The 17,105-nt window shown below is 36.9% G+C and overlaps 1 protein-coding gene across 2 annotated transcripts in view; it reads right to left on the reverse strand.

The window, feature by feature from the left end:
* LOC120989100 (aminopeptidase O (putative)) overlaps positions 1–17,105 on the reverse strand; it is a 559,812-nt gene that overhangs the window by 37,987 nt on the left and 504,720 nt on the right. The window lies entirely within an intron of this gene.

Consider the following 17,105-nt stretch of genomic DNA (forward strand, 5'->3'; position numbering starts at 1 on the left):
ACAACTATTCATGTAAGTCATTCACATAGTACTCTATTAAACGTCTGTATTATGTAAAGCATGCATTGAATGGGATTAGGAACCCATAAGGAACACAACACTCGTACAGTATACCTCATCATATAATGAAAATCAGGCGTCACCGGTATCACAAGCAGCGTACTGTTTGCTTTACTGAATGTATGTGATTAAAAGGCTGTATTTTACAGCTGCCAATATTCTGCTAGATGTGTAATGCAGAGACCCTGGGTCGAGAGGGGGAGGGGAATAATGAAAAGTGACAAAAGTGGCTGGGTCTGGGTCATAACCAGACATGCACTGCTCAGCGTCTTGTCACTTGCTTCTAGAATTGAATTGACTAGTCCGTGTTGTAATTCTAGGTGAAGCAAGTCTGCAAGTCCTCATCCTAGAAGAGACAGCTCTCTGTAAACACGTATGCTATACCATAGGATAAACACATAGATCAAATAAAGATATTTTTCTAAGTATTCATTTACATACATTTCAAATTTTTCCATTCATATTCGTCTCAGCCTCACCTAGGATGAACTAAAAAAAGCCACCAGACTTTCCGTGCCTATAAAGCATTCGTTTCCCGTCAAAGTTTTACAGAATGCAGAGACACATTTCTACAAGGAAGACTTTGAAATGTTACACTAAGGAAATGCCTGGCAAACAGAAAGAAAAGAAGTGGGAGATACACACATACACAATGGGTTTACAGACAACACATGAGCAAATCCTCAGCTGCCCATAAATACATATGCTCCTTTCCATTGGTCTTATTTGATCCATTACAAGTCTGACGGGGTCTTGTCACGCTCTCCTCTTGTAAATCTCCTCCAATTGCATGTTCTATATTTCTTAAGACCAGGTGTTAGAGCCCAATATAAATCACCCAGTTGCCAGACAGCTTATGACAGCTCAAAAACGTTCTCAACAACAATGGCTGCCTTCAGGCCTCCTATAGCTTATCTTACCGCCACAACTGACATTTAGATAATACACCATTTGCATTTTACTGTATGCGTGTCGGTTTGCAACCCTGTTGTCAATCTTCTGCCCTAAAGGAACAAAGCCTTTTTATCTCATAAAATATAAGTTATCGAGAAGAAAAGTTATTGTTGTACAGATGAGGCCAGAAGCGTCCTGCACACCTGAAGGCATGAGATATCTACAGGTTAATCTCAACACCAAAACACAGGAAGGAACATTAGTTCCATTTATAAACACCCCTTTTTTTTCTTCAATGATCTGCATCCATGTTATTTTAGAGAGAATATGTACCATTCAAAGAATACAAAAACGTCAAGAATTTCTAAATCTAAAAGAAAAACAAAATGATCTGCTTTTGCTACTTTTTTTTTTTTTTTACCAAGGAGCTTTCAATGATGAAATTTAGGTGTGCATAAAAGATTTGAAGGAAATGTCTTATTTATTCTGAGCTAATCTTAACCAGTGTAGCTGGAAGTTTCACATTGACTAAGTATAAATGACCTCTAAATACTGTAAATCTTAAAATAAGACTGCTGCAAAGTGCAAATAAGTCATGTAGTGTTCCTTGGAAAATAAAATTAGCTAATACAATATATAGAGATAAGCTAAAAATGATGAAATGCATTAATTAAAAATAAAAATCAGAGGATATAAATTGCAAGAGATACTTGCAAATAAAGGGCCAGGAGATGATAACAAAGCTGATTTTAATGTATAAATGTGCAATATCTGCAATCATTGTATAATGAACATTTTTTATGATGTTTTTCTCTTAAAGCACTATCATGTTTTGCCTCATACAATTCCATTGAAATGAGTCGAACTGCAGCACAGTTTACATCATAAATGTCAGCTATATAGTCTTCTTCACCAGCCAAAGAAAAAAAAGTTTTACATTCCATAAAATAGCGTTGATAGCAACAAAGGGTCCAGGTTTGTATAGAGCAAATTAGTTAAAAATGTTATTGTAGTTTACCGTAAATCAATGTATTGATTGTAAAGTAATAATAAGAAAAAAGAATTGTGCAACAAATTCTAATATTTTTAGCAATATTCTTACATCCTTAACAATATGTTTAATCATAGCTCATCAAACCACTATCTTTTTAGAAATAAAAAGGCTCAAGCAAGATTCCTTATAACCGAAATAAGTAATATTTCCATTATTTATTATTGGAATTAACCTGTTGCTCGCCTGTGTTTTAATATACACAGAAGGTGGTATTAAATCTAAGTTCTCCATGTTCTCTCACTAGGCATAGCAAAACTTTTGAAACATTTGGAGTTTTCATAATATTTTAGCATGTTAATGTGTGACGTTATCAGATCGGAAATTCGACCTGGCATTTGTGCAGAGAATTGAAACAATATGAAAGTTAAAAAAGAAATCTCCATGCGTTATACAAGAAGAAGAAGAAAAAAAAACTTGTGGTTGCCGGACATGGCCCATCTGTCTCATAGCAGAAAGAAAGCAAGACCACCCACAAGTCCCAGGCATGATCTGTCAATCTATACATTACAGCAGGACAATGAATAGCAGGTTCTAAGGCTGCACATGAGACAGTTGAATACTGACCTTTCCACAGGCATGAAACGTGACATAATTCTGCACTTGAACATCCCCAGCTCCATCCCAGGAGTGGGGATCATACACATCGCACTACAGCTGGCATGCTGAATATCCCATTTGGTTCAGGCTGCACTTCAATGAGGGTATTGAAATCCTCCTCTGAGAGAAAATGTGCTGTGGACTAATGCAGTAAGCGATTGATAGTGGCGTGTTTTCTATTATTACTCCATTATCACGCTGGGATCTGTGCCTAAATGAGGCATACTTCCTCCCTGATGCCATTTCCTTTTATCCTGCCTGTAGTCTAAAAGCGGATCAATGGGAGTAATACGTATGATGTCACTTCAATTTACAGACACAGCCTCCCTCTTTCTCATAGTTCAGATAGATCAATTCTTCCCAAAAATGGTTAAGAAATGCTTACGGATCTTCTTCTACCAGAAAAGGGTTCTCTGCTATATTTATCCAAGTTACTACAGCGAGAACTGTTTATAGGGAATTCAAAGGAGAAAAACGAAGACGAAAGTAGCATGAAACGGTTTACCGTGCAGTCCAGCCATCACGTGGAACAACAGACGCAAATCTTAACCACTTGCATGCCATTAGTAACACATTTTTACGGCATATTTCTGGATATTCTGATCTAAAACCAATCCCTCCATTAGTGCTTTGTAAAAAATATACAGAACTGAGAAGTTTCCTATCCTGTATTTCCAGCGGCATTCATATGAATTGTCACATGATCACTAGGACGCCACAAGGTAGGGACGCTTTTACTGTAAAGGTAAATTCACACACGGCATGCAGAAATTTCTGCAAATGAAAATCAGCCCGTACATGTGAACCGGGATGTTTCTGCACCATGTGCAATACAGATTTCTGCAAGACCCATTCACAGGTGCCGTACAGTTTGATCATTTCTTTCCGCGTGTGAACACATGGAAAACAATGGTGTGAAAATATACTAAATATACTATACTAAACTATACAATTATATCTCCCAAAAAAATACATAAATAATTCTTAAGCAAATGGCTCCTATGTGTAAATAGGCCTAAGAACTTTTTAAATGCAAAGGTGACTAGATTTAGTTGCAGCTGGCATTTTTATGCCACCCTCGCCTCGCCGGGGTGCAGTGAGGGTGGGGAGTGTGCAGGACCATGAGCACTGCACGTTTATCATCATTTACGCCAGAGTTGGGGTAGATTTCAGTTTGGTGCACGGACTGCCAGAGGAGGCATTTAATTATGACAAGGCCTGCGCCTAAAGCATAGGGTCTATCAAGACCGATGTAGCACATGTCGGTCTTGATAAATCTTAGTGTTCATATATTATTTTTATTATTTCTTATTTTCTTTCTTTTTTAACCCTAGTTCCAACTACACAGGACTATGGGGGTCATTTATTAAACTAGTGTAAAGTAGAACTGGCTTAGTTGCCCATAACAACCAATCAGATTCCACCTTTCATTCTGATTGGTTGCTAATCCAGTTCTACTATACACCAGTTTGATAAATGACCCCATATATGTAGAAAACGGGAACAGGAAGAAAGTGGCATTGAGCCCACAATAAAGATGCAAAACCTATGCATAATGCCCAAAAAAGTTGCAGTAGTACAACAAATCCACTAGAAGACCACCAAAAAAACTGGCTATAAATCAGTTACACATGTTCTCTATACCAATATGATAGCACGTTGCTTCAGTTATCATAGCTTTGCCGGTTCACGTAAGTCACTTTTATCGCACAGTACCATGCATTTGGGGAATACAATATCTCCTTAGATTACAATCCATTACACACTGCATATTCTGAAGCTCAATTTTCTGGAAATTTCTAGTTTTTAGTTGAAGAATCTGGCCAATCTTCTTGAAAGTGTAACATCACTGTGGAAAATACAGCACATTGTACTGGAAATACATGTATATACTGTAGAATGAAAAATGTACTCCTACAAAAATGATTGAGACATTAATTGCACCCACATAAAATAAAATTTGTACTCATTTATTGCATCATAAATGGATGAAACATGACTCATACACAAATACAATATAGTACATGTTATAACAGGGCAGAATGATGGAAAATATAGTGCAAGTCTCAAATAAAACACTCCATAATTACAACATATAACATGTTATGCTGATGGTTGTATAAGGTGTCATAGTGCTGACAATCACAAATTATCTATTGTTCCTACACCACTGGTATGGCGCCAGCCCAATGCACTATTCAGCACCTATGGCCCCCAGAAATGCACAGAGGCTGGTGCCAACCTGGTAAGAACAAAGGGTATGTTACTTCTGTCTATTAGCGCCTGGTGATTATTGTTGGCCTTATGGCACATTATCTAAACATCAGCATAACACGTTACATATTGTCGTTTATGACTTGCACTATTGCCCTATATTTTTCATCATTTTTCCCTACACATTATAACAAGGTCTATATTGTTATTGTCTGGGACTCGTTTTCATAAATTGATGTCACAGATTTTTACAAATTGTAATCATTTCTTTTTTTTTGGCCGATAGCTTCACAATCATGAAGTGCATATATTGAATGTTGAGCTCAGCCATTATGATGTACATCCACCTTCATCTTCATGTTCCTGGTTATCCAAATGGAGTATGTAGAAACGAAAGCCGCCCTCTGATATTGCCCTTTACAAGTACAGTAGATAGACTTGAGTTTCCTGCCCTTTAACAAGAGGCCACATTTAAACAAGTTGCAAGTAATGATGACTTTGCACTAAGTGAAGTGAAGAAGTCACATGAGTTTGTTGAAAATAGCAAGCCATGATGCAGCTAAAATATATATACTGTATATTCTTCTCATTCCACATTATGTATACCTAGTGAGTACAGAAAAAGGAATTACAGAGAATAGGTCACCTATAATATTTTGCCAGTTTAAACCAGATATATATACTTTTTTAAATTTATTTTATTTATTTTCTGATGTTTTTATTCAGTTTTTCTTTGCTAGATTATAGACACAGCCATTTTACCTGTGCAGATGACCTATGACAATCACCTACTGTGAATGGTGGATCTTGCGTTATCTATCTATCTATCTATCTATCTAGCTATCTGTCATTCTAATCCTGCCTGTGGTGATAATGATGAAAAGTAAACTGTACAGGCCAAGAAGTGGCACCTTGGGGCTATATTAGATTGACAGATGAGCCCTATGATCGTCAGGAAGGAAGCGTTTCTTGCCAACAATCACCTACTTGTCAGGGAAAGAGAGCGCTGAATTCCATGCAGCGATCTCCTCCACAGTATGGGGAGAAGTGATCGCTAATGCCATCGCTCGTCCCCACACAGAATCATTATTAGCCGGCAGCTGAGTGTGATTAGACAGAACGATCTGCTGCCGGCAAACGATTGCTCGTTTAGGTAATTGGCAGCAACTTTACACAGGAAGATCATCACTAATGAGCGGTCCTACGAACGCTTGTTAGCGATGATCTGGCCAACCCTCAGCAAGTGTAATACAGCCCTTAGTAACCAGTGTGAAAACTGCAGGATTTTTTCAAATATAGATAGTGATATGGAAAAGTAAAAATAAACACCAAAAATTCTTTAGAAATATGTTTAACATAAAACATAATATGAATAATAGGTTATTTTCTGATGACGCATTCACTTTAAAAGAGTAATACTGCTCTAAAACCCCCCCACTGTGCATACAGATGTAGAATGAAGTTTGCTGCACTGCACACCTAGTAAAGCTAATTCAATATTTTATGAAAAGCTGGATCACCATAACAGGTTTCTAATTCTCTTCAGTTACCTGACATCCTGGAAGTCAATGTACTAAGAGGTACAAGTGGACCATCATTACGGTAACACAAAGATGCACACCCCAGCATTTGTTTGTGTATGTACTATCACACTATTGTCACTACACTAAGATTTTATCAGTTTTGAATAGATTTTATAAGCAAAAATTGACTGTCAACATCAATTTCAGAGTGATTCGAAAGCTCTAGCACTTCCCAGGGCACGACAATGATGGTTCTTGTAATCTGGTTACAATTGCAGGTAAGAGGAAGTCTGTCACTCACTACTAAAGGCCCATCCAATAACAAAAATGTCTGAAGCTGCTTTACTGCCTGTGTACTGCAAAAGTCCACACAACTGAGATGCCTGCAGAAATAGAAATCCACCTTTAGCACATGGATCAGGGATCAACCGAATCCAGACATAAAACACGTTTAGGTGATTAAATATATACTGGTATCAAATATAACATTTGTCCAGTTTGAAGACCAGCAGATGGGTTTTCTTTCCGAATGATACAGAAAAACAATAATCTTTTTTTTCCCCCAGAAACTCCAACGATTTCATCATTTGGCCCAAAGACAGTCATTTGATAATTGTGTAGGGGTGTATTCCAGGACAAGGGGCATCTGGATGAAGAGGAGTTGTAGTTTCTGGGCAGTGTCTGGGTTGGAATGTTAAGTACGATGTATCCCGTAGACAGACACCAAATTTCATTTTATGGTTCGCTGACTTCAAAGTTAAACCTTTCTTCAAATACTCATTAATCCCCATCTCATATTATCATTGTGATTTACAAATATATCAAGAATAAGCAGTCTACTTGGACAAACCAAACCTGCCTCAGCCTGCTCACGCATGGATTCAAGGAGGCATTCATGCAAGCCAAAGGGCATAACCTATAATTATTCTTGTCTACATTGTTTCTATAATTTAACTTGACAAATACTATTATGGTACTTCAAACTTTTTTTTAAACATTTTAGAAATGGGTCTGTCGCAACTGCAAGTATATATAGGGGGAGTACTGTAAGCGGACAACAAATCATTCTTGTATCTGGATCCAGGAGTAGTACAGAAGAATATTGGAACATAATACATTAAGATGTACTCATTTTAACACTTGGACTATGTTCACATGTGCTGGATTTGAAGATCACAAATCGGAAATGCATTTTACTGCAAGGATGCACTATGGCAGCAAAATTTAGCCCCATTCATTGGGAGTCCATGCTGGGCTTATCCCCTAGCTTTTTTGTGCAGAATCCGCAGGAATAAGTAGCATGCAAGTCGTATTCATGGAATACAGATTACCGTCAGATTTGATATGAAATTCAGTATGGAATCCATGCCAATATCCATGTCAACATAACCTTAGACAGAAGACTGAAAAATACGGTATGCTTTACCCACAGAAAGGAGCGATGTGTGTATTCAGAAGTATCATAGCATCAAATCATCAAGGGTGTATATCCGAGGCCAATCATGTTTTAAGGTCACATCATGTAAAGACTAATCCAGAAAATGTATTTTCCATTTATTCACCTTAAGGATCAAATCCAGCTAACCCTAAACCTGGACAGATTAATTACTCTATGTTTGTTCTGCAAGCCTAGCCTTATTATAGAGCAGCAAGCTTTGTCCAGAGGAGCCATAAAAGCTACATTAGGATCAGAGGCTATGTGGACCCGTATACCACATTAAGGAGGCATAAATATTCATCTTGCTCTGATAAAACAGTAAGTGAACCAAAGAACTATAAAATAAAGTACAGAAAAGTGAGCGTAACAGTTTATACATTAGTAATATGTAGTATATATTTTGCGTTTGAAAATGCTATACTATGTCCACGCCATCATATGCCATATCTGTTTGATGACTTCCAACCTTACAAGTGTGAGGTTTGAGAAGCTAAGCATCTAAAAATCTATAAAAAGTGGGCACCTTTGCGTAAATAGTTGTTAGTTATAGCACTTCAATATCGATAATACACACAGCCATTATTGACCCTCTCTAACAGAGGAAGCAGACTGGTTCTTCATCTACTAAGCAAGAAATTATATAGCTCAACAAAATTTTATATCCTCCAATTCATATTTTTCTTTTCAGTAATAAGGGATGAGAAACAACTTAATTTATTAATGTTATCACTTCCGGTGTGATTTGCTCTCAGGACAGGCTGAAATCTAGAGATAAAGACCAGGTCTTTGCTTTGACTACAAAAGAAGACCAAGTGAATCACTGTCCTCACATACAGTACAATTGTGTGATATTCTATTACAATCAACCAGACATTTACTTGTTTTAAACCAGTAAAAGTTGTCAAAGTGTGTTGTCCGTCCACCATTCATCATTGCACATGTGTATATTAACTAGTAGCCCAATGCCATTTTTATTAATAATGAAACTGGTTACTGTTTGATCTAAATAAAAATAAAAAATTCTGTACACACGATGATGCTTATGTCTATTGGTATATTCTTTGCTCATCTTTATCTGGCACAGATGTAAAAGGCTGCACTGTATAATTTATTTATTCAGTTCATTCCCTGCCCATAATGGAGGTTGCAATTTCCTTCCCACAAACACTTACAGGAACCTGCCATCGTGTTTTTGTGATGTGGGTAGAAAATGGAGCACCCAGGACATAAAACCTCCATAAAAATGCAAGAAAAGAATTTGGCTACGATTCTGTGAGCATTTCTGTTACATGGCTACACTAGGTCATTTCCAGGCAATAGTTGTGTTGTAAAAGCTGTATCAGATTACACACATTCATGCATCACATACTGTTTGTAGGACAGTTTGAAAGGAAGACTTAAAAAATGAAGAAAAACATGTACAAAAAATTCAATTGATAACACAGAGGTAACAAAATCCTACTTAACCGTACCAATGGCCTTTGCATGTAGATCTGCCAGAAGCATATATAGCATAAAGAAGGGGCCACTTCCTTGTAAAGGATAACATAATGCTGTGGGAAACTCTTCAATCATCATGAGCAATATTTGTTAATCCTATCTCTCGACAATACAACAATATGTGTGTGTGTGTGGTCTACAAAGAACATCCAATCCCACAGCAGATCACAGGGGCCGTTCCTGCAGGTGAAGATGCAAAAAACACCTTCTCTTCTAATACTTCAAGTGCAATCTATGAGGGAGACATATCAGACCAGCTATGGTCATGAGTTATCTCCATTTCAGAACATTTTATGTCCACTCATTAATGTATAGTCATTGAAATCAAATCTCCTGATCACTGAAAGGAAATTATTGAGCCAATTGAGTGTTTACACTCTGAGATATACTCCATGTACATTTACCATAAAGAACTGTTTGTCAGTCAACAAGGGCCACTTTAAGCTCTGTACTTGCATCATTCTTCCTAGCAAACATTAGGTGATCATTTCATTGCTGTCCCAAGCATACACTTAACTCTTTCGGTTTCCTAATTCACTAAATATGGGAGATCCTTAACTATAGCTTGCAATGCTTGTATGGAAGCGAAAAGTGTAAACACTAGGAGGAAGTTATCATCACAGGAATTTTTGAAGTCAGTTTTTCTTTGAGTGTGTGTTGACGTATGTTTAAAGATATGCCAAATGTATCAAACACTGTGTGAGATCTTATAAATATGGTGCATTATAACACAGAACACTTTTATCTAGAGATGTTACTCCAGTTTTTGCAGACCACCCCCTACTGGAATGAGATTTTGCTGTTTGGGAACTTTTTAAAAAGTCACAACTCATTAATAGAGCTAGCCACACCCCCTTTTCCAGCCATATTAAAAAAGTGGCACGAGCAGAAAGATGGCATGTGCAAAAAACAATTGTGACTTTTTGACCCTTTTTTGTGTGAAAATGCAATGTTAAATTCCTTACTGTTCCACTGATGATGGTCACAAGGCAAAGAATTTCTCTAAACTTTGAATTATGATATCCCTACATTAGCCCTTTATTGATGTACACCACTGCTTCACTATATATATATATATATATATATATATATATATATATATAATTCCAGTTTCTCCCTATCATTCTGCACTCAATAGCCCATAATGAGAAAGTGAAAACAGAATATTAGAAATCTTTGTTAATTTTTTCAAAAAGAAAAACTTAAATCTTGCACTGACATAAGTATTCAGACCCTTTACTCAGGATTTAGTAGAAGCACTTTTGGCAGTGATTACAGCCTCCAGTCTTTTTGGTTATGATGCCACTAGGTTTGCACACCTGGATTTGGGGATTTTCTGTAATTCTTCTTTGCAGATGTTCTCGAGCTCTGTCAGGTTGGATGGGGAATGTCATTGGGCAGCCATTTTGAGGTCTCTCCAGAGCTGTTCAAATGGTTTCAAGTGAGGGCTCTGGCTAGCCCACTTAGGGACATTCACAGAATTGTCCCCACGCCACTACTGTGTTGTGTTGGCTATGTACTGAAGGTCATTGTCTTGTTGAAAGGTGAACTTTAGGTCCACTCAGAATTCCAAAGTGCTCTGGATCTGGTTTTCATTAAAAATATCTCTGTACTTTGCTCCATAGATTTCCCTCAACCCTGACCAGTTTCCCTGTCCTAGTCGCTGAAAAATACCCCCGACGGCATGATGCTGCCACCAACATACTTCACTGTAGGAATGGTATTGGGCTGGTGATAAGCAGTGCCTGGTTTCCTCCAGATATGACACTTGAATTTTTGTTTTATTTTAGCACAAGGTTGCAACATAATAAAATGTGAAAAAAGTGGAAGCGTCTGAAGACTTTCTGAATTCATTTTGTGTGTGTGTATATGTATAATATATCTATATCTATCTATCTGGCTATACACACACTTTTAAATTAACTAAACATTTGATAGGACCAAGAATGTCTGACAAATTAGCATAACACTGTTGTATAGTGAAGGTCAGAGGTTCTCGTCTTGAATTTATCTGTTTTCTAATATAGAGCAAACATACTCAAGATAAGCATTTCAAAATAAAGAATATTGGATTCTTGAGAATTTAGCATTTTCGTTTTTTCAGGTAACTAGCAGAGTGCAGATTAGAAAGTTGTGGCAGACAATACATGTATTTTTGTAATGCATTAATGTTATTACTATCATCATAATGAGTACGTATCTTAATTTCTCTATATGTTCATAGCACCCTATAGGCTTCTCATGTGAATTTGTAATTTATGCTAGATGTATGCAGCGATAGCGTGCACCTTTTTAAGGTCATTGGTAGGAAACCTTTCATCCTATAAACTAATAGGAAGGTACAAACATAGGAGTCATAAAAATATGATTGTGTAAGGCGTTTGCTATTACTATGTAATTACAGTAAACCAAAGTAGAAATATATATATATATTTCACAAAAGAAGACTGGAAAAATAAACACCAAAATCACAACAACAAAAAAATGCATCTAAATAATGCATTCTAGTAACAATTTTTGGTGCCGTTTAAGCGTAATTAGTTCATACGATAACTCACAAGATCTCTTGGGTCCCCAATACTGTTCATATGTTTCACAATGAATCTACACTAACAGCATGGGCAATAGCGTAAGTCACATGCACATAAAGCTTTTGTAACCTTCAACTTATAAAGCGTAGTAACAGGCTAAAAACATGATAGTGTTATCGTCTATGAGGTTAGACCAGATTAACAATTAACACTGAGTAAATGTGTCTCACATGCAGCACAAAATATAAGTAGTTCAATCACAAAATACCTTGCTGTGAGGAGACTGCTGCTTAGATGTGGAGAAGCCTGGGCATTTGTTCTTACCTGGATTGCTCTCACCTGGTTATACCTTTTATGTCAGCACAGTATTGTGCTCTGCTGTCAAGCCAGGTGTCCACTCCCTTTAACATCAGACCAATCACTTTATAGCTTTGAACTTGCCCCACCTTAACAAAAGGGGGAAAAAAACCTTCACAGGTTTAAATTTTCCACCCTATAGTTCCCATTATTACAACAGTGTCTAAAGACTTTGTTCTATGAGCCATCAACTCTCACCATGTAATTACAATAATGAAAAGATTTCATTCTCGTGTTAACCCTAATGCTCCTGGAAGCAGAAGCTCAGAGCCCAGAAGTCCGAGGAGTAGAACATACTATGTAACTTTGATATAAAGGATTGCTATATCGGGCCTTTTGTAACCTCAGAAGAATTTCCGCAACAAAGGATTAATGCTGTGCCACATCAACGCTGGCTAAAGCCGTAATATATTTTGATTTTGAAGGCTATCCCCTTATACCCACGGGGGAAAAACATAATGTGCTCTTTAGATCCTTTGCCAAGTAAAAGCCTGCAGTTTATTAGGGACTATATAAGCTAAGACCGTGACACGAAACGCAAGTTTATAATTACATGGCACCAAATACTTTATCAAAAAGGCAAAGAAAGTTGTTTTTCCAGTTTTTAAAGTTATAATAACCAGAATATAGAAGCCTCAGCTGCACAACACCAATGTTTTTTTCAAATACACCGGGATCGGAGAGAAAAAAAACCCCATTCTTATAGGGGTTGTCTGACAAAAACGAAAAATTAATTATAGTCAGCACGTTGTAAAAAGAACTAAACATCATTTAACTTTTGAAAGTCCCCCCATTCCGGCACCATGCCTCCTATCTCCCCCCATTTCTTGTGTCGACCTGATGCACCAAAAGTGATGATATTCTGTGTGCACAAATGACACATGGCCACAAAGTCTCAGTGGTTATGTGCAGTTCCTGCTAAGGCCAGTGATTGCCAGCAGTCATGAGCATAGAAACCAAATGTAATAATTTTGGTCTGGCTGAGGCTTGAAACGCTGGGAGTAAAAGCTAGTACAGCAGGACTTTCAAGAGATAAATTATTTTCTTTTTCTTTTTGCATATTGTCCTGACTATAATTAATTGTTCATCTTTTGTTGGCCAATCCCTTTAATTTTGGTTTGGATATATTTTTTATATTTGAACAATTTATGAATAACTGTTGACAATGTAAAAAAGAAAATGTACAAGTGTTCCCAGAGAAGAGTCCATTAGGAGGCAATAAGAAAGGGTAGAAACCCATAGTAAAGCATGCTCAGTGGAGGGAAAAATTAATTGTTTTCTTTCAATTTTGAGTCCACACAAATACGTCAATTAATGGTGGTTGGCCAATGAGCCTCCACTGAAAGTCACTAGTTTTTTTCTCTCTCTAAAAACAAATACTGTTTATTGCAGTTGGTACAGTACTAGTACATGAGATCAAAGACTGTGCCAGTTATAGAGGACGCTTGTACACAGCCACATGGCCACCACCATATCTCTGTAGGCACATAGTCTAAGCATATTGATAGTTACTTTTGACGTATAGCCTTGACTTGAATGCCTAACTAAAACATCTAGCTCAATGGGACATTTCTTTCACCTGATCTTTCTTTTCTTTATCCTCTCATCTCCACAGCCATCTTGTTATTTCCTGGCTATGTCATGGTCTTCAGTCACCCTAGTGTCTGTGCATATTACATACACAGACAGAGTGGTCACCAATACATGAATATATGAGCAGTGTTGTAACAGTTAGCTGGGTACCATTGATGACTGGGGAAAAGGATCGGAACAGAAAATTTATTGTATCACTTTGCAGGGCATTTGTTATTCGATTGCAGATTTGCAAATGGAGTTTCAATTTCAAGAGGTTATATAATCTATATGCATAATTTAAATGCATTATATTTTCCAGTTTTCTACTTGCAATGTAAATAACCAACGGTACCACTAAAAATTGAGTTTCCCATTGTAAATATTCATTAGTGTACATACATTCCAGCTAGAAGGAAAGTGAAGACAAGAACAGACGCCACCTATTCCCCGAAAACATTGATGATACGTACCACTGACATGCCAGTAGCAGCTTCACTCAAAGATTTCTCTTGGAAACATTGTCACTAGACCCACCACTATAATCAGGGACTATTGATTTTCTCTTTTATTTTTTTATATTGATACAGTATATTGTATTTCCTATTATATGTATTATATTATAAATGTGGTTGGTGGAGATCCAAAAACAAGAAGAGACTCTCTTGCTTGGTGCCTTTCTTTAAGTAAACACTGAGGCTTTACAGACTTTCTTCTATGGAGCACTTTATCATGACTGCACGTAAGACTAGGGCAACACATCTGGGACCTCCTCTGATCCTGTCCTCAAAGGAGGAGTGGCTGCAAGAGCACAGTTATTCTTCGGTTAAATGAAGGGGAGATACATTTAAGCAAAGCTGTTTGGTAGAGTTCTCAGTAAGGGACTATCTTGCTTGAGGCTTTTCTTCAACTGAACACTGAGGCTTACAGATCCTCTTCTACAGGTATAATTCAGATGAACTTTGAGGCTTACAGACCCTCTTCTACAGATTTTCTTCAGGTGAACATTGAGGCTTACAGTCCCTCTTCTACAGAATACTTTACCATCACTCTCCACATTAGGCCAGGACAACACAGCAACTTGTGGACTCACAACATTAAGAATGCAGATCACCTCATTCACTACCATTAGTTGCAATGTTGTAGTGTGACATGGAGATCTGGAGAAGTTGTTTGACTACAAGTTGCCCGGTAGTCATAGCCTAAGTGGTTCATGTGTATTATCTGATGTTTAATGAAATGGCAGATGTCATTTTCAAGTTCTAGAGTATATAGGCAAAAGTAGACCACACCTAAAATTTCTGATTTCAGGATTCTCATTATGGTGACCTTAGAACCTTGCTTCAAAAAAGACATTTAAGCAACCTTGGTTTATCAAAAGGTTTAGTCACCAATCCTTTGACTAGAGCGTTTTGGCTTTTGACACTTTTTCTTTCTAACTTTTTATGCACATGGGGCAAACATCTTTGTCACAGACATAAAAATATTGTACATTTGTCAGATTTATTTAGCAATTTTTTTTATTTTTTTCACAGAAATAAAAGTCTGCTAAAAACAGATTTGAATTTCTGCCACTTGGATATACTGTATGACTCATTTTCTCCCTGAAACATATAAAGACACGCCTGTACATTCCCATTTCACCTCATTCTTCTTCTTGCCAGTTGTTCTCAATCAGCAGACGTTACAGAACTTTGCACCCCAAGGGGAAAAATAGGAAGGGAGTAGCTCAGTCAGTAGCAGAACACGCTAACCGCCCGGCTCCAAAAGCATCTAGGCTTCTACTGCTTTAAGCACCAAAACTAAATGGACAACAAATCAGAGATACCAACCCTTATAAGCTATATTTACGATGATATATAAAAATATACCTATCCAACTATTTTTTTTCTGGGTAATTCTAAAAAGTAAAGGTAAATGAATAGTTAAAAAATCTGAACATGTAAAAACATTTGGGAGCTTAAGTGAAGTTGATTTTAGTTTTGCCGACAAGTTCTTTTCCTTTCTTCTTTCCTTTCTTTCTTATATCTATCTCTCTATCTCTCTCTCTCTCATATCTATCTGTTTATCTATCTCTCTTATATCTGTCTATCTATCTTATATATATATATATATATATATATATATATATATCTATCTGTCTATCTATTTATTTCATATCTATCTCCTCTCTGTTTCAAATCTATCTCTCTTATATCTATCTGTCTATTTATCTGTATATCTATTTATCTAATATCTATCTATATCTCATATCTATGTCATATCTTTGTCAATCAATTGCTTACTGTTGAGTGCTGCAAGGTTTTACATATTTACCCACAAAACATGGCGACTATTAACAATGAACAATCAATTTTTTAAAAATCTATAAGAAAATTACAAGAGCTTACATGGTCATGCAGTTTTTGAAACCTGCCGGCCCTTACGTTTTCACACCCTAAGGCTGGTGTCCATATTTTGGTCTGCAAACAACGGATCTGTAAACTGCAGATACCTTCTGTGTGCATTCCATATTTTTCTCCCTCACATCAATAGAAAGGGCTATTCTTATCCACACTAAGGACAAGAATAGGAAGTGTTCTATCATTTGCGTAACGGCCACACAGAATTACAAAAAATACAGGTGCGTGCATAGCCTCATAGAAATGAATTGGTCAGTGTGCTATCTGCAAAAAAATACAATAAAGATTCACAATTCAATTTTTTTTAGGTAAATGATGAGCGAACCGGGTTTGTGCTGCTTTGACGAACCCAATACGGTCATCTACAAAACTGTAAATACTGCAGATCCGGTATGAGAGGGATATTCTCAAAAATTATAGATCATTAAGTGCAATAGTTCAATTCAAATTGTTTAATCATGTAAAACTGAGAATTCCAGAATCCATAAAAGCAGAAACTGACAGAGATGCTAATAGAAAACTTGTGTCAGTATAAAAAGAACCTTTTTTTTTTCTTTACAAAAAGGAAATCAGCCTTTTACAACTTGTTGAATAATTTATTCAGTGCCGGTAACATGAACTCTACAAAAAGTGCATCTGCAAGGACGCAGCCAGACATAGCCATATAAAGCTGCCTTCCTCAGTGACCTCTACCTCACTACACAGACTTGCACATTCAACGTTGATAACTCATGCCAAGTCCTTAATCATGGTTGCAAAATGCTGTTCTGATAAGTAAACCAGTTTCTTCATGACTTATGTCACAGCCACTCCTTTGGCGTCCTTTCCCTCTAAATAAAGGTGAATTTCAGTTTATTTTAAAATAAAGAACAAACTAATAAATATACATGCGGGATTACAAAATTATTTAGTGACTGCAAAGTTTTGCTTAATCCTATTAAGAGAACATTGGATTGATACTCT

This window comes from Bufo bufo, chromosome 2, assembly GCF_905171765.1.
Source record: "Bufo bufo chromosome 2, aBufBuf1.1, whole genome shotgun sequence".
NCBI classification, from domain to species: domain Eukaryota; kingdom Metazoa; phylum Chordata; class Amphibia; order Anura; family Bufonidae; genus Bufo; species Bufo bufo.